The sequence below is a fragment of the Giraffa tippelskirchi genome, chromosome 11 (assembly GCF_054371585.1).
Source record: "Giraffa tippelskirchi isolate mGirTip1 chromosome 11, T2T-mGirTip1v1.2.pri, whole genome shotgun sequence".
Lineage (NCBI taxonomy): Eukaryota > Metazoa > Chordata > Mammalia > Artiodactyla > Giraffidae > Giraffa > Giraffa tippelskirchi.
The window spans coordinates 40,725,083-40,743,782 of NC_137285.1; the positions used below are offsets into that span (position 1 = coordinate 40,725,083).

Here is an 18,700-nt window from a genome sequence, read left to right on the forward strand (position 1 = left end):
AACTAGAGGATAAAGAACAACTGAAAATTACCAGTTTCAGTAATAGCTGAACCTGTTCAAAATGTTAATAAAAGTTTAGTTGCATGATAAAAAAAAAAAAAAAAAAGAACAACTAGAACTCCCAGATGTTACTGGTGGGAGTGTAAAATGGAAATTAGTTAAGTAGTTTCTGATAAAATTAAACAGGCACTTATATCATACTGTTCACCAATCTCACATGTAGATGTTTACCAAGAGAAATAAACTGTGTCACAAAAAGATCTGTATGTGAATGTTTATAGACAAAAGCAACAAGGGTTGTAGTTAAGAGGCTCTTTGCAGTATCCTGGTGAAAGATGATGGCATAGTCTAGGCTAAGGAGATGAAGATGAAAGATAGGAGATGGAATGGAGACAGGCTATGGAGATGAAGAAAAGTCAGCAAATTCAGGATATGTTCTGGAGGTAGAGTCTGTGGGAACCCCATTGTTGATTTTGTGACAAGGAGAGAGGAATCAAGAGTGACTCAGGTTTTTGGTATAAGCATCTGGATGGTTGATGATGTCACTTACGGAGCTGTCGAAGACTGGGATGAGTAGGCTAGGGGAGAGGAAAATCAAAAGGTCTTCTAAACCATGTTAAGTCTGAGATGTTTATTAGACTTTGTAGATATTTTACTAGTGGACTGCTAGAAAATATGCTTCCATCTTTTATTATTAAAATATAAACTTTCAGGACTTCCCTGGTGGTCCAGTGGTTACGAATGTGCTTCCCCGGTAGAGGTGTGTATTCAGTCCCTGCCTGGGGAGCTAAGATCCTGCAAAGTGTGTGCTGCGCTCAGTTGCTCAGTTGTGTCCGATTCTTTGCAACCCCATGGACTGTAGCCCACCAGGCTCCTTCATCCATGGAATTTTCCAGGCAAGAAAACTGGAGTGGGTTTCTATTTCCTTCTCCAGGAGAGCTTCCTGACCCAGGGACTGAACCTGCATCTTTACCACCGTGACACTTGCTGTGGCAAACTGTGTAGTGCAGTCAAAAAGAAAAAATCCTTCAGTCTGCTCAAGTGGAGAATGCTGTGATGGTAGGTGGCAGTAGAATGTAGATCCTTGAAGTTGTGATAGAGTCAGTAAAAGACTTATGAGAAGGAGAATTAGATATCTTTTAATGTTTCTGTATCATTGTGGACCCAACACATAGAAAAGACAGGAAAAAAACTTCAGGATGAAGTGAAACAAAAAATAGTTTTAATCCAAGCCATTGGTATAATCGCTTGACTGGAGCTTTATGAGAACCAATCAGGCTTGAAAATTAGATAATGATATGATTTGGATTTAGGGATATGTTAGTTATCTACTGCTATATAACAAATTACCCCTAAATTTAAATTAATAAGAATATAAATGTTTATTACCTTACACAGTGTTTATGGGTCAGGAATTTGGGACCAGCTTAGCAGGTTTTGTTTTTCAGCAGAAAGGGCTGCTTAAGAGTTGTTCTTGTTGTAATATTTTTCAGGTTTTAAAAACATTTAAAGTTTTTAATTCCCAGTAGGAAAATATTATCTGAATGATTGTTTTAATGGCAAACCACTGAAAATTGTTTCAGCTTCATTTGGGACAGAGGGAGAGAGACTATCTTCAGAGCACCGTAGCTTTCCTTCATCAGCAGGTCAGAAGTACACTGGATTCTATTACTGGAACATCCATTAGGTGATCTCAGTTGCTTTCCCTTCAGCATGGACTTTATTTGTCAGAAGGGCCTTAGGCTTGCCCTCCAAATTTGGCTGACAATTTACAGATGAGACGCACAACTTTTGGGCTGCTCTGATATTTCAACATATTGAAGTTCTGGATCACATCCTAGAAGGCCCTCATAACTTCTAAAACCTGCATGTCTGTAGGAACCTCAGGATCACTAGTAATTTCATTGAGCCCAGGCATTCCTGCCATTCCAGGCATACCCCATCCCATTCCAGGCATTCTTGCAGGAAAATTACCAGGTGTTGCCCAGGGAAAGCTATCTGAAAAATAGCTATATTGAGTTCCTGATTGTTTTCTGATTTCTCCCTCCATCTGGGGTCTTTTCTGTTCCTCCCAAACTTTCTTAACCCTTTCCATTTTTTCTTTGAGCCTTTGGTCTTCATAGTTTCACTCAGACTTTCTCTGGTGTTCACCAGTTTTCTGGGCCCTTGGTTGAACTTCTTTCAGCATTACACTAACATCCTCATTGTAATCTAGTTTTCAGGCAAGGGGAGGACCATGGACTGCTTCTACCCAGTGGCCCAGAGGTACATGTGCTTTACCTGCCCACTTGTAAGGCTGAGCTGAATCAGGATTTATTTCAGTCTCTCTGTCACAGTTTCAGATGGTAGCATTTGACTTCTGTAATTTGATGAAAGCTCTGGCTCTCTTGGCATACAGAGAAGATTCAGCTTGATGGCATCTGTGAACAAGTCAATGGTTTTCTGTAGCTCACCATCAGTTAGGGCCTCAATGGCAGCCACATTTTTATCGTTTGCCTGATCCAGCATCCCCTGTTATCTCAACATTTTCATCTCCTATTCCTTGGCAGGCATCAGTGTTTGATTCAATCACACTTTACATTTTTATTATAGATCACTTTGGACCGTACACATGGGGTATCAAAGATTTTTACAAATGCTAGTCAGGGTCTTTGGCTAAGAGAAGACTCTGCCTTGGGCCCACCGGTGCAATAAACTGCACTCCACTCTCTGCATTGTCTTTATGAGTGAGTTTGTTTCCCAGAACGCACGGCTACAACAATATATGTATACCTAGGAGTGAAACTGCTGGATCTTGAGGATCAGATCCAAAAATCATTTCTGAGATGGTTGGTAAAGAGCTTTCTACCTGATTTTTTTCTAATTCTGTAGTTTCAGGTCTTCTACTCAAGGCTTAATGCATTTTGAGTTCAGTTCTCTGTATATTGGAAGAGAGTGGTCCAGTTTGATCGCTTTGCACCTAAGTGTCCAGTTTTCCAAGCATCATTTATTGCAGAGACTGTCCTTACCTACCTTTTATATTTTTGGCTTGTTTGTTGGTGGAGAAGGGAATGGCAAACTGCTTCAGTATGCTTGCCTTGAGAATCCCATGAACAGTATGAAAGGCAAAAAGATACGATACAGAAAGATGAACTCCAAGGTCAGTAAGTGCTCAGTATGCCACTGGAGAAGAGTGGAGAAATAACTCCAGAGAGAATGAAGAGATGGAGCCAAAGCAAAAACAACATCCAGTTCTGGATGTGACTGGTGATGGGAGTAAAGTCCGATGTTATAAAGAACAATATTGCGTGAGAACCTGGAATGTTAGGTCCATGAATCAAGGTAAATTGGAAGTGGTCAAACAAGAGATGGCAAGAGTGGACATCGACATTTTAGGAATCAGTGAACTAAAATGGACTGGAATGGGTAAATTTAATTCAAATGAACATTACATCTACTACTGTGGGCAAGAATCCCATAGAAGAAATGGAGTAGCCCTCATAGTCAACCAAAGAGTCTGAAATGCTGTACTTGGGTGCAATCTCAAAACTGACAGAGTTATTTAAGGACAGGAACATAAAGGCCACAATAGATGAGACGGTCAAATCTGTATGGCAGATGACAGGCTGCGAGCACCAGTTTGTCCCTGGGCCTCTGTGTGTCCAGCCTGAGATGCTGAGCCTGCTGGGCTGTGAGCCCCGTGAAGGCAGCTGTGTCATCACGGCCTGCACTGTGGTGATGGGTGTGGACAGTGGGGCCAGACTATGTGAGTCTGTCATCCCAGCTCCAGCCCCTGCCACCTTTAAGGCCTTGTGTCACAGGGTCTTGACCTTCTTGGCCAAAGCTGAAACCCCTCTCATCAGGTTTGCTTTGGAAATTAGAAACTCTCAGATCTTAGGAAGCTGTTGCCTATCCCTCCTTACAGGGCAGTTTTCTTCTGGCCTACCAGAGTGAGCACTGGGATACACACACACGCACACTCACACTGACATTTAATAAGGACTGTGGGATGAGATCCGGAGAAGGCAATGGCAACCCACTCCAGTACTCTTGCCTGGAAAATCCCATGGATGGAGGAGCCTGGTAGGCTATAGTCCATGGGGTCGCAAAGAGTCGGACACGACTGTGCGACTTCACTTTAGTTCAGTCGCTCAGTCCTGTCCGACTCTTTACGACCCCATGGACTGCAGTACGCCAGGCTTCCCTATCCATCACGAACTCCTGGAGCTTGCTCAGACTCATGTCCATCAAGTCAGTGATACCATCCAACCATCTCCTCCTCTGTCATCCCTTTCTCTTCCTGCCTTCAATCTTTCCCAGCATCAGGGTCTTTTCCAGTGAGTCAGTTCTTTGCATCAAGTGGCCAAAGTATTGGAGTTTCACCTTCAGCATCAGTCCTTGCAATGAATATTCAGGACTGATTTCCTTTAGGATGGATTGGTTGGATCTCCTTGCAGTCCAAGGGACTCTCAAGAGTCTTCTCCAACACCACAGTTCAAAAGCATCAATTCTTCAGCGCTCAGCTTTCTTTATAGTCCAACTCTCACATCCATATGTGACTACTGGAAAAACCATAGCTTTGACTAGATGGACATTTGTTGGCAAAGTAATGTCTCTGCTTTTTAATATGCTGTGTAGGTTGGTCATAGTTTTTCTTGCAAGGACCAAACGTCTTTTAATTTCATGGCTGCAGTCACCATCTGCAGTGATTTTGGAGTCCAAAATAAAGTCTGTCACTGTTTCCATTGTTTCCCCATCTATTTGCCATGCAGTGATGGGACCAGATATCATGATCTTAGTTTTCTGAATGTGGAGTTTTAAGCCAGCCTTTTCATTCTCCTCTTTCACTTTCATCAAGCGGCTCTTCAGTTCCTCTTCACTTTCTGGTGTCATCTGCGTATTTGAAGTTACTGATATTTCTCCTGGCAATCTCGATTCCAGCTTCTGCTTCATCTGTTCTGGCATTTCGCATGATATACTCTGCATATAAGTTAAAAAAGCAGGGTGACAATATACAGCCTTGATGTACTCCTTTCCCAATTTTTAACGAGTCTGTTATTCCAAGTCCAGTTCTAACTTTTGTTTCTTGAACTGTATGCAGATTTCTTATGAGGCAGGTAAGGTATTCGGGCATTCCTATCTCTTGAAGAATTTTCCACTTTGTTGTGATCTACACAGTCAAAGCCTGTGGTGTAATCAATGAAGCAGAAGTTGATGTTTCTCTGGAACTCTCTTGCTTTTTCGATGATCCAGAAGATGTTGACTATTTGATCTCTGGTTCCTCTGCCTTTTCTAAATCTAGCTTGAGGATCTGGAAGTTCATGGTTCACATACTGTTGAAGTCTGGCTTGGAGAATTTTGAGCATTACTTTGCTAGCGTGTGAGATGAGTACAATTGTGTGATAGTTTGAACATTCTTTCAGTTCAGTTCAGTCGCTCAGTGGTGTCCGACTATTTGCGACCCCATGAATCGCAGCACGCCAGGCCTCCCTGTCCATCACCAACTCCCGGAGTTTACCCAAACCCATGTCCATCGAGTCAGTGATGCCATCCAACCATCTCATCCTCTGTCGTCCCTTTCTCCTCCTGCCCCCAATCCTTCCCAGCATTAGGGTCTTTTCCAATGAGTCAACCCTTCGCATGAGGCGGCCAAAGTATTGGAGTTTCAGATTCAACATCAGTCCTTCCAATGAACACCCAGGACTGATCTCCTTTAGGATGACTGGTTGGATCTCCTTGCAGTCCAAGGGACTCTCAAGAATCTTCTCCAACACCACAGTTCAAAAACATCAATTCTTTGGCGCTCAGATTTCTTCACCGTCCAACTCTCACATCCATACACGACCACTGGAAAAACCATAGCCTTGACTAGATGGACCTTTGTTGGCAAAGTAATGTCTCTGCTTCTCAATATGCTATCTAGGTTGGCGATAACCTTCCTTCCAAGAAGTAAGTGTCTTAATTTCATGGCTGCAATCACCATCAGCAGTGATTTTGGGGCCCAAAAACATAAAGTCTGACACTGTTTGCACTGTTTCCCCATCTATTTCCCATGAAGTGATGGGACCAGAAGCCATGATCTTAGTCTTCTGAACGTTGAGCTTTAAGCCAACTTTTTCACTCTCCTCTTTCACTTTCATCAAGAGGCTCTTTAGTTCATCACTTTCTGCCATAAGGGTGGTGTCATCTGCATATCTGAGGTTATTGATATTTCTCCCGGCAATCTTGATTCCAGCTTGTGTTTCTTCCAGCCCAGCGTTTCTCATGATGTACTCTGCATATAAGTTAAATAAGCAGGGTGACACTATACAGCCTTGACGTACTCCTTTTCCTATTTGGAACCAGTCTGTTGTTCCATGTCTAGTTCTAACTGTTGCTTCCTGACCTGCATACAGGTTTCTCAAGAGACAGGTCAGATGGTCTGGTATTCCCATCTCTTTCAGAATTTTCCACAGTTTATTGTGATCCACACAGTCAAAGGCTTTGGCATAGTCAATAAAGCAGAAATAGATGTTTTTCTGGAATTCTCTTGCTTTTTCGATGATCCACCGGATGTTGGCAATTTGATCTCTGGCTCCTCTGCCTTTTCTAAAACCAGCTTGAACATCTGGAAGTTCATGGTTCACGTATTGCTGAAGCCTGGCTTGGAGAATTTTGAGCATTACTTTACTAGCATGTGAGATGAGTGCAATTGTGCGGTAGTTTGAACATTCTTTGGCATTGCCTTTCTTTGGGATTGGAATGAAAACTGACCTTTTCCAGTCCTGTGGCCACTGCTGAGTTTTCCAGATTTGCTGGCATATTGAGTGCAGCACTTTTACAGCATCATCTTTGAGGATTTGAAATAGTTCAACTGGAATTCCATCACCTCCACTAGCTTTGTTTGTAGTGATGCTTTCTAAGGCCCACTTGACTTCACATTCCAGGATGTCTGGCTCTAGGTGAGTGATCACACCATCATGATTATCTGGGTCATGAAGATCTTTTTTGTATAGTTCTTCTTTGTTTTTTTGCCACCTCTTCTTAGTATCTTCTGCTTCTGTTAGGTCCATACCATTTCTGTCCTTTATTGTGCCCATTTTTGCATGAAATATTCCCTTGGTATCTCTAATTTTCTTGAAGAGATCTCTAGTCTTTCCCATTTTATTGTTTTCCTCTATTTCTTTGCATTGATCACTGAGGAAGGCTTTCTTATCTCTCCTTGCATTCTTTGGAACTCGGTATTCAAATGGGTATATCTTTTCTTTTCTCCTTTGTCTTTAGCGTCTCTTCTTTTCTCGGTTATTTGTAAGGCCTCCTCAGACAACCATTTTGCCTTTTTGCCTTTCATTTTCTTGGGGATGGCCTTGATCACCGCCTCCTGTACAATGTTACGAACCTCCATCCATAGTTCTTTAGGCACTCTGTCTATTAGATCTAATCCCTTGAATCTATTTGTCACTTCCACTGTATAGCTGTCAGGGATTTGATTTAGATCATATCTCAATGATCTAGTTGTTTTCCCTATTTTCTTCAATTTAAGTCTGAGTTTGGCAATAAGGAATTCATAATCTGAGCCACAGTCAGCTGCTGGTCTTGTTTTTGCTGACTGTATAGAGCTTCTCCATCTTTGGCTGTGAAGAATATAATCAGTCTGATTTCTGTACTGACCATCTGGTGATGTCCATGTGTAGAGTCTTCTCTTGTGTTGTTAGAAGAGGGTGTTACTTACCTCACTTGATATGCACTTCTTTGGTGGCTCAGACCATAAAGAATCTGCCTGCAATGCAGGAGATGCGAGTTCAATCCTTGGATTGGAAAGATCCCCTGGTGAAGGGAATGGCTGCCCACCCCAGTATTCTTCCCTGGAAAATCCCATGGACAGAGGAGCCTGACAGGCTGTAGTTGGATACCACAAAGCGACTGGCACTTTCCTTCATTTGAAAGTTTGTCTGTCTTTATGTTTTCCTCTGCCTTCTCAGTATCTGGTTTTTTTTCCTGGGTATGTTCTTCTGACTTAGTTTTATGAGTAGCAAGTGGTATTTTACCCCTACTTCCCTCTACCCACTCCCTCAGTAAGTACATTTCTTTAGTGTGCAGGACACTGGAATCTTGCTTACACATGTTCATGATGGTTCAAAGCTCTCTCACTTTGAGGATTCCTTGGTCCAGCAAGGCTGAGGCTGAGACCAGGTTCCACACCAGGACCGCACAGTAGGGTGAGACTGCTCAGTTTTGAGTCTGGATATCTTCTAACGTCACGGTCAATATGTTGGGCAGGACTACAGTTATTTGAAGGCTTCAATGGGGCTAGAGTATCTGTTTCCCAGATTCATAAACATGGCAATTTAATTCTAGCTGTTGGTAGGAGGACTCAGTTCCTCACCACATAGACCTCTTCCTGGACTGCATGAGTAGCTGGCTTCCTCCATAATAAACAATCCAATGGTGTGCAAGTTAGAAGAAGCAATGTCTTTTATGACCTAGCTTCAGAAGTCATTCTCCATTTCCACAATATCCTATTGATTACAGGTCAGGCTCGTTCAGAGTAGAAGTATCTACACAGGGGAGTGACTAACAAGGAGCGTAGCTTCATTGGAGGCCATTTTGGAGGCTGGTGTCAAGTCCCTTTTCAGGTTTTGTAGTTTATGATATACTGAGAGTATAAAGGGACTCTTCCTTGTGGTGCTATATGAGAAAAATTCCCCTAGATATTTATGGCTCCAGACCTTATATGCAATTCAACCAGCTTTAGAATATCGTCAAAAGAATTTGAGAAGATAAACTTTTTTTTTAAGCAATAAGCATTTTTTAAAACATTGGGAAAGCTTACAATTAAATATAGACATGTACTAAAAATGAAACACATGGTATTAGTATTTTTGTGTAAAGGATTCTGTATATTTAGTATTTTAAGTTTTTATAATGTTTAGAAGACCTAATAGAATAACACATTATATGTGTAATGCGTATTTAAAAGGTGTAACTAAGTAATTGATTTGCATTAGTGATTTTAAGTGGAAATGTTTCAAATGTAAATGCAACATTAGACATTTAAAAGAACTTAAAATTAACATATTTATAAGATTAATTTATTAGATATATGTGAATTACTTAAATACTTGGAAAGTGTTTTTTGGTTTCAGTTGAATTTTTTGGTCATTCAACAGAAGAACTTAATATATATATTTATATATATTAATATTTACAAAGTTATAAATTTTTAAAATAGATTAATTAAATGTGACCAACCATTAATCAAAAGTCCCCTTAGAAGAGATTGTTTAAATTTAACTATATCTATAAAAGTTTATAAATCTATATATATAAGCTAACATAAATATCTCCTGGGATTTTGATTTTGTAAAGGCAAGCATTAATTTTTCAAAACCAAAGTAACTTTGGAATACTTTTCCTTGAATGCACTAAAGTTAACCTTGAGTAAATACATTCACTTGGATGGCAGGTGGGGAAGCAGGGGAAGAGAGATTTTTGACTGATGGGTCAACCCTGCCTGGAGAAGCATGGGCCTGACTCGTGCTCTGGGTGCTCTGGCCTGATGACTGAGCTGGTCCACAGATAAGAACTCCTCTCTGCCTGGACCCGAGGGTGGGGGAGGGGAGCAAGGAACCAGACCTCTGCCGGCGGCGATGTCTGTTCCCCCTCCCACCTCCTTGATCTCACGTGCTCCATGCATGTAATAAGTGCCACACTAGCCTTAATTCCAAGTCACAGCATGATTCTTTCTCCAAAAAAGCTAAGCACATGGCATACTGGTCTTTATTAACTTGCTCTTTAATTGTCCAAGGGACTTGTAACTGACCTGCAGGACTAATTGTGGCTGTATTAAGCAATGAGTACAGTTAAAAAAAAAGAACATCAGCAAGTCCTAGACATAAAAGCTACAAGTTCACCACATTGTCATAATATGACTTATAAAACAAAAATATAGCCAAACATTGATTAGTATGGGTTATAGCACAGACTCACATTTAGCTTTTGGTTGTAATATTGAAGTTTAAATTTACTGTAACTGATCTTATGCCTGAACCTCCTACCCAGCTGGGTTGTGGGCAGGAGTGCTTTTAAATTTTCCATTAGCTGTATTTTTGTGTTTTCCATCAAAGTTCAACTCCCAGTTCATGCTCTTTGCCTGAGACGGCATCTGGATGCCTGAGAAGAGCCTTGGAAGTGCCAAGGGCCAGAGTAGGGGCTGCTATCTGACAGAGGACTCTGCTCTTCACAGTGGCACCTGTCCAGTGCCTGGCCCTGTTGGCCTTCCCACCAGTTTTAGCATCCACTAACTGCTGACTAAGGAGTCACCACAACCTCTCAATCCCAGCTTATCCTGGAGGCCTCCTCTTCCCCTCCCCAACAGCCGCCCCCCCCCCACCCCGGCCCTCTGCCTTCCTCTGCCCTTCAGCAGTGCAGGGTGCACCCCCCCACTTCCTATCCTGGTTTTGAGAGTTCGTGGTCTAGTGGCCGAGATTAACATATTTTGTGGAAAAGGTGACATTTAAGCCAGAGTTTGAAAGGTGTGTGCAGTTTCAGCAAGCAGAGATAAAGAATAAAAAATGACTTCGAGAAAAAGAGAAGCATGAATATCAAAGGACACAACAGGTTCCTTTTTCCTTCCCCCTCCTAGTTGTATTTCCATAAAAATCGTCTTCTTGGTACCATGTGATCACATGGTTTCTGTAAGAATCATCTTCTGACCATATAATATTAGTTGGTGAATGTTGGTGGAATTCTTACTCAATGGGCCAATCAGTTCTTCCTTGGGAATTTTGAACTGAAAATAAGAAAAAAATTAGTCACTGTCTCTTGGTTAACAGAAGTTAAGTTTTGGAGCTCTCAATGACTATGACCTTGAGAAGAGAAAGAAAAGAGGAAAAGAAGAAGAGTAAGAAAAAGAAATGGAGCAGATACAGAGGGGAAGAACATTACAGACTGAGAATTTTGGACATTCCTGAGGTTCAACTGCATTTCTGTTCTTGAGATCCTTGAGATATAGTAATACCTTTGTGATAAATTTCTTTTCCCTTAAGTTAAATTGAGTTTTTTGGATGTTGTGTTTGGTTGTTGTCGTTGTCTTTGTTTTTTCTTCTTTTTGACAATTCTCCTAATGAATTGTGTTAGTTTCCTATTCCTGCTGTAATGAATTATCAAAACCTGGTGGCTTAAAACAACAGTTTATTCCCTCACAGTTCTGGAAGGTACAAGTCCACAACCAAGGTGTCAGCAGTGACATGCTCCTGCTGAAGAGTCTAGAAAAGATTACTTCCTTGACTCTTTCTAGCTTCTGGTGGTTGCTGGCAAGCCTTGGCATTCCCTGGCTCGTAGCTGCGTCACTCTCATTCCTGCCTCCATCTTCACGTGGCCATCTTCCTTCTGTATGTCTCTCTGTGTCTTTGTATGTCCTTCATATTAGAACACCAGTCATTTGATTTAGAACCACCAGTGTCCAGCAAGATCTCATCTAAACTAGTTATATCCGCAAAGGTGCAGGTGGACACAAATTTGAGGGGATACTATTCAACTAAGTATACCATTCAACACACAAAGGCACTGGGGCTACAAGTTCAGGTTCTGTTTCGAGCCAGGTGCTTGAGGAGGTGGATTGCTCTGCTGAGGATGCTGAGGTTTGCCCTCTACCCACAGAGGAGGCATTGAGTGCTGTATGCAGGAGGGTATCATGGTCAGAATTTCGTGGAGGATTGCTTTGGTCACAGTGTGCTAAATAAACTGGGGCTGGGAGGGCTAAGGAGAAAGGAACACCAGTTGTACCATTGGATAATTCAAGTGATAGGAAATACCACCTTGAGTCAGGATAGATGGTATGGGAAGAGGAGGAAGGAACAAGTGGGAGACATATTGCAAATTCAAAGTTAACCAGTTGTTCAGTCACTCAGTCATGTCCAACTCTGTGACTCCATGGACTGCAGCACACCAGGCTTCCCTGTCCTTCACTATCTCCTGGAGTTTGCTCAAACTAATGTCCTTTGAATTGATGATGTCATCCAACCATCTCATCCTGTTGCCCCCTTTTCTCCCTGCCCTCAATCTTTACCAACATCAGGGTCTTTTCCAATCAGTCGGCTCATTGCATCAAGTGGCCAAAGGATTGGAGCTTCAGCATCAGTCCTTCCAGTGAATATTCAGGGTTGACTTCCTTTAGGATTGACTGGTTGGATCTCCTTGCTGTCCAAAAGACTCTCAAAAGCCCTTCTGTAGCACCACAGCTCAAAATCATCAATTCTTCGGTGCTTAGCCTTCTTTATGGTCCAGCTTTCACATCCATACTTTACTACTGGAGAAACCATAGCTTTGACTATACGGACCTTTGTCAGCAAAGTAATGTCTCTGCTTTTTAATACGCCGTCTAGGTTTGTCACAGTTTTTCTTCCAAGGAGCAAGCGTCTTTAAATTTTATGGCTGCAGTCACTGTTTGCAGTGATTTTGGAGCCCAAGAAAATAACTTAAAGTTAACCAGACTTGGCAGTTAATATGTTGTGGGTGGGAGGAAGCGAGCTAAGAAAGGGAAGCATCTAGGTGACTGTACAATATGGGTGGTCCCTGAACATGGCAGAGTGGTTGCCAAGTGAGAGATAGTATTACCTGGAGGTCTGGGATTAAAGGGAAACGCAAGGCTTGAGGATCCCACAGGGTAGACCCCAGAGACTTTATGAATGGTCAGGGAGTTGGAAGTCGGCTTTTTCAGTTGGGATTACTTCCATGAAAAGCATCCCATGTTTGTATAAGAGGATTCCATGGCATAGTCCTTACCTGCTTTTGCTTTTATGTTTCCAAATACTCTTTACCTACATCAGGGTCTTTGTCTGAACAGTGTATTTTTTAATTTTAATAGATGTTGCCAGGTTACTTTCCTAAAAGGCTGTAACAATTCACTTTTCTACTGGCATTGTATGAGAGTCCCCTTTCCTCCTTATTCCCACGATTGGTAGGTATTTCACTCTTTAATTTTTGCTATCTGAAATTATGACTTCTTTTAATGGCTGCACAACATTCCACCATATCAACATACCATAAAATGCTTAAATATTTTCCTATTTTTGGACATTACGTTGTTTCCCTTCTTTGCTATAATAAAGTTAATAACCCAGAAATGGGCATTTTTACATAAATCTCTGTCTATCCAATGATACTTATAACGACTTATAATTTGAAAGAATATAACATAGATATAGTTTCCCCAGGCTCTTGCTTTGTTGTTTTTCTTCCTGTGTGCCTTTCTTTCATTTCACTGATAATATTTTAGGTGGACAGAGGAGGGTATAAGAAAGGGAAAGGGTTAAAACAAATAGATTTGCCCAGTCACTGAGCCATCTCCAAGGACTCAGCAGCCTCCCCATAGAGCCCCCTGGCTTCCCCACGCTCTGTTCCCCCTGCCCACCCTCCTTCTCCCACCGCTGCCTTCTGCAGGCCGTTTCCACTGAGGAAAAGGAATCATATCATAGGTCAGCTATCCAGAACCTCCACTCATTCAACACCTTTGCTGATGCAAGTAAGGGTGATGATCTGCATCCTGCTGGCACTGAGGATTATATCCATATAAGAGTTTAACAGAGAAATGGCAGGAAAACCCTTACTACTATCCAAGGGATCGTTGATGATTATGATAAAAAAATAAACTAGTGAAGTCATTTAAGAAGAAATTTGCCTGCAGTGGTACTGTAATCAAGCATCCAGAATATGGAGAAGTAATTCAGCTACAGGGTGACCAGCGCAAGAACATATGCCAGTTCCTGGTAGAGATTGGACTGACTAAGGACGACCAGCTGAAGGTTCATGGATTTTAAGTGCTTTTGGCTCACTGAAGCTTAAGTGAGGATTTCCTTGCAATGAGTAGAGTTTCCTTTCTGTCCTCTGTCACAAGTTTAAAAATCTCACACCTTGTATAATGTAACCATTTGGGGTCAGCTTTTAACTTGAACTAGTGTAACTCCTTCATGCAATAAACTGAAAAGAGCCATAAAAAATAGATTTTTAATTTTCTATTAATTTTATTCCGGTCTGTCATTACTTAAGTGATCTGGAATTGCTGTTAAGCCATTAAATATATATATATATATATATTTATTTATTTATTGGCTGTGCCAGTTTTAGCTGTGCCACAAGGGATATTCAGTCTCTGCACATGGGATCTTCTTTAGTTGATGCATGTGAAACTTCTTAGTTGTGGCATAAGGGACCTAGGATCGAAACCAGGTCCCCTGCACTGGGAACATGGACTGGTAGCCACTGGACCACCAGGGAGGTCCCTGAGCCATTATTAAGTCTATAATTTTACTTTATCCATACATGAAGTTTCTCATTTAATGGAGGGAAGAACAAATGCATCCTAGTATCCTAGCACTGTCTGTAACCTACAAAACCAGCTTAACTATTTTCTTAGACATTGAAATTCTGAAAAGCATCAAACTTTTCTTGCCATGATGATGAAAAAAAAAGATGAGATTTAAATCTTTATACCATGAATGGTGTATGTTATAATTGTTGTTGTTTAGTTGCTCAGTCATGTCTGACTCTTTGCAGCCCCAGGGACTTTAGCCTGCTGGGCTCCTCTGTCTAAGGAATTTTTTCAGGCAAAAATACTAGAGTGGGTCGCCATTTCCTTCTCCAGGGGATCTTCCCAACCGAGGGATCGAACCCGCATCTCTTGCATTGCAGGCAGATTCTTTATCACTGAGCCAACGGGGAAGCCCGTATGTTATGATATATGACTGGAAAAATAAACATCTTTTTCTATATTCCTCTCCCTTAAACTTTAGCTATTAGAGTCAGAATGCTTCGATTGCAGAATTCTCACTTGAGCAAGGTTTTTATGTAACATTATTCATATTCTTGGCCTTGGATGCCAATTAAGTCTCTCAAGTCTAAAACTGCTTTGTTTGCTTTTTAAAGAAATCTGCCCACCTTACAGACCTACAAGTTAACTCACCAGCTTGCTTCCCCCGTTTTCCTCCCCAGAGGACTTTGCTTCTGTTGGTTTCCTGCCAGCTCTTACTCTCAAATTGAAATAGTTCAGTTTCTCTGTTTCTAGAACATAGAATTCATTACTCCTGGATCTTTGCCAACAATGTCCCTCTCATGTTTTTAAAACTAAGATGAATGTTACAGAGTGACCTAGTGGGCTCGACCCATGATTAGGAGTCAGTCAGTGATATATTAGATGTCTACGTGGATGCTCTATTCTGGGCAGTGGAGCTGCTGGGGGAACAGGCCTCTGGTAGGGTGGGAAGGGCATTGAGGGCGAAGCCTTGGGGCTGGAGTGGAGAAATATGTGTGAGAGATTAGGTAAGATCTGGCTTATGTGAGGCAAGACTCAAATTCTTACCCTGCCCTCAGGGTCCTGGTGAGTCTCTACCATAGAAAGGGCATAGTCATTAATTCTTCTTGGCCATTTAGATGGAAAACAGAAAGCCAGGTGACAGAGAATATTTATAAAGGGCTCTAGGAAGAACCACTCCTTTTTTCCTTTTTTAAAATTTTCAATGCTCCTTTTCTCTTGCTACCCCTGCAACCCTGTTTAGCCTTCTGTTTGTACTGGTACTGAAAAGGTGAGCCTTCCTGCAGCAGAGCAGAAATCATAGCAACTTATACATCTGCATCACCTTAGGCCACATGAATTTTTCATTCCTGTGGCTCTGTTGAATGACATTGGGAGATTTCTCTACCTTTTAGGCTACTTTCTAGGAATATGTTAGTGTTTAAATTCTTTTCTGATTGCCTATTTTTTTAAATTAAACTTTCCATTTTGAGATAATTGTAGATTCACATGCTGCTGGGATATCCTATGTACCCTTTACCCAGTATCCCACAATAGTAACGTTTTATAAATGCTATAGTACAACATTACTGTAGGAGACATTCATGTACAACATGATTGGCATTGATACAGTCAAGTTATATAACATTTTCATCACCACAAGGATCCCTCATGTTGTCTTTTTAGAGTCACATAGGCTTCCCTTCTTCCCTGACCCCCTCATTATCACTTGGTAATCACTAATCTGTTCTCTATTCTTATATTTTGTCATTTCAAGAATGATATGTGAATTGAATCATACAGTGAATAACTTTTTTGTATTGGCTTTTTAAACTCAGTATAAATTCTTGAAGATTCGTGTATGTATCAATAGTTTTTTCTTTTTTTAACTGCTGAGTAATATTTCATGGTATGGATGTACTGCAGTTTGTTTACTGTTCACTCATTGAAAGACATCTGGGTTGTTTCCAGTTCTTGGCTACTATGAGTAAAGCTGCTATGAACATTTGTGTACAGGCTTTCATGTGAACATAAGTTTTCATTTCTCTAGGCTAAATGCCCAAGAGTGCAATTGCTGGGCCTTGTGGTAGTTGCATGTTTAGTCTTAAAAGAAACTGCCAAACAGTTTTCAGGAGTGGCTGGACCATTTTACATTCCCACAGCAATGTATGAGCAATTTAGTTTCTCCACATCCTTGCCAGCATTTGGTGTTGCCACTATTTTTTTTTTTAATTTTAGCCATTTTGATAGTAGTGTAGTGATACCTCATTGTGGTTTAAATCTGCATTATTTTCCTGATGGCTAATTATATTGAGCATCTTTCAAATGCTTATTTGCCATCTGTATATCCTCTTTAGGAAATGTGTTCTTGGTTTTAGCCCATTTCCAAATTGAATTGTTTGATTTTTTTCAAATTGTTGAGTTTTGAGTGTTCTCCATATATTCTAGATACTAGTTCTTTGTTGAATATGTGGTTTGCAAATATTTTCCTCAGCCTATAGCTTGATATTTCATTCTCTTAATAGGGACTTTTGGAGAGAAAAATTTTAATTTTGAGAGACCTACATCTACCAGTTTTTCCTTATATGGATTCTGCTGTTGGTATCAAGTGTAAGAACTCTTTGTCTAGCCCTAGATCCCAAAGATTTTTCCTATATTTTTTTCTCAAAGTTGTATAATTTTACGTATAAGTCTGTGCCACATATTTTAAAGTAACTTTTTACATCTCTACTGTCTGAAATAAGTCTTAGCATGTGGAATCCTTTTTGCCCTCATTTTCTTTCTCAATCTAGTGAGCGCCAACTAACTCAAGTCCCTGATACTAAGTCACAGTACAATTTCTGACTGGGTACTTAATTCTGAATTTGTAATGAGTTAGTTGAGTCATATACTTAAAAGCGTGAACTCTGGAGGCAGACTGCTTGGGTTCAATTCCTGGTGCCACCTCTCAGAAGCTTTATGATCTTTGGCAAGTTAGTTAATCCCCCTGAATGTCAGTTTTTCACATCACTTAGATCTGGATCTGGATGAAAATAATAATTTCTACTTCTCAGGTTGTTGTGAGAAGAAAATGAGATATTAGGTGTGAAATGTTTAGTGCAGCGCCTGGCACACGCACAGAAAAGATTCACTAATTGTTTCTTTCCCTCTTTCCTGCTCCCTGTGCAGATTCTCCCGGCACCTTGCCCACAATCTCCATTTCTTTCTTTCTACTTCTTTTGTTCTTTATTATTCTACTTCATTTATGAAACCTGCTTAACCTATTTCAGCATTGTATAGAATTACCTATCTTCAAGTTATTGTGGTATTGATATATGTGGTCAGGTTACCTTTATTGCTTCTATAGGTATTATGTGTGTGCGCTCAGTTGTGTCCAACTCTTTGTGACCCTATGGACTGAAGCCCACCAGGCTCCTCTGTCCATGGGATTTTCCTGGTAAGAATACTGGAGTGGGTTGCCATTTCCTCCTCCAGAGGATCTTCCTGACTCAGGGATTGAACACATGTCTCCTGCACTTCAGGAGGATTCTTTTACTGCTGAGCCACCGGGGAAGCCCATGGAGCTTTCCAAAATACATGTCTCTTTGAGAGCATACTCCTCGCCCTCCACAGAGTCTAGCTCTATGCTGAATAATTGGCAAATACTCAGCAAGTCCCCTGGAGAAGGAAATGGCAACCCACTCCAGTACTCTTGCCTGGAAAATCCCGTGGACAGAGGAGCCTGGTAGTCTACAGTCCATGGGGTCACTAAGAGTCAGCACGACTGAGCGACTTCACTTTCACTTTTCACTTTCATGCATTGGAGAAGAAAATGGCAACCCACTCCAGTATTCTTGCCTGGAGAGTCCCAGGGATGGAGGAGCCTGGTGGGCTGCCGTCTATGGGGTTGCACAGAGTTGGACACGACTGAAGCGACTTAGCAGCAGCAGCAGCAAGTCCCCAGTCATTGACAATGGTGAATCTAAATTACAACCTGTTTCATTGAAAGCAATTTGGTACAATGAATCTGAAGCCTTAAAACTTTTGACCTAGTAATTTACTTCTTCAAAATCTATCCCAAGAATGGTAAAGTAGATAAAAATTTATGCATAGAAATATTTACAGCTTTATTTGTAAAAGTATGGATTTAGAAAAACATAAATGTGCAACATTAAAGAATCAGGAATCATTCAGATTTCATGTATATGGTGAATATTATACTGTCAATAAAACTTCATTTTCCTAATCATGGATTATAGAACTATAAGGATACAAAGATATTCACTAAAGAACTCTTTCTATTAGTAAAAACACAGAAATAACATAAACCTCCAACTGTATGGATAAACTAAGTAAAATATTGTCAGAAAATAGAAATACAGCATGACCCCATTTGTCTAAAATATGTATGTTGATTAAGATACATACAAATATACAAAAGGCAGTAAAAATATACATCAAAATTTTAGTGGT

At 40.8% G+C, this 18,700-nt stretch overlaps 1 protein-coding gene and 2 pseudogenes across 12 annotated transcripts in view; 2 read left to right on the plus strand and 1 right to left on the minus strand.

Annotated features, from left to right (window-relative positions):
• The window catches only part of JADE1 (jade family PHD finger 1), a 502,176-nt gene that overhangs the window by 414,798 nt on the left and 68,678 nt on the right, over nt 1-18,700 (plus strand). The gene's annotated exons all lie outside the window — the stretch shown is intronic.
• LOC145525387 (hsc70-interacting protein-like) lies at nt 1,739-8,082 on the minus strand (annotated as a pseudogene).
• Nucleotides 12,466-13,778, plus strand: LOC145526357 (eukaryotic translation initiation factor 1 pseudogene; annotated as a pseudogene).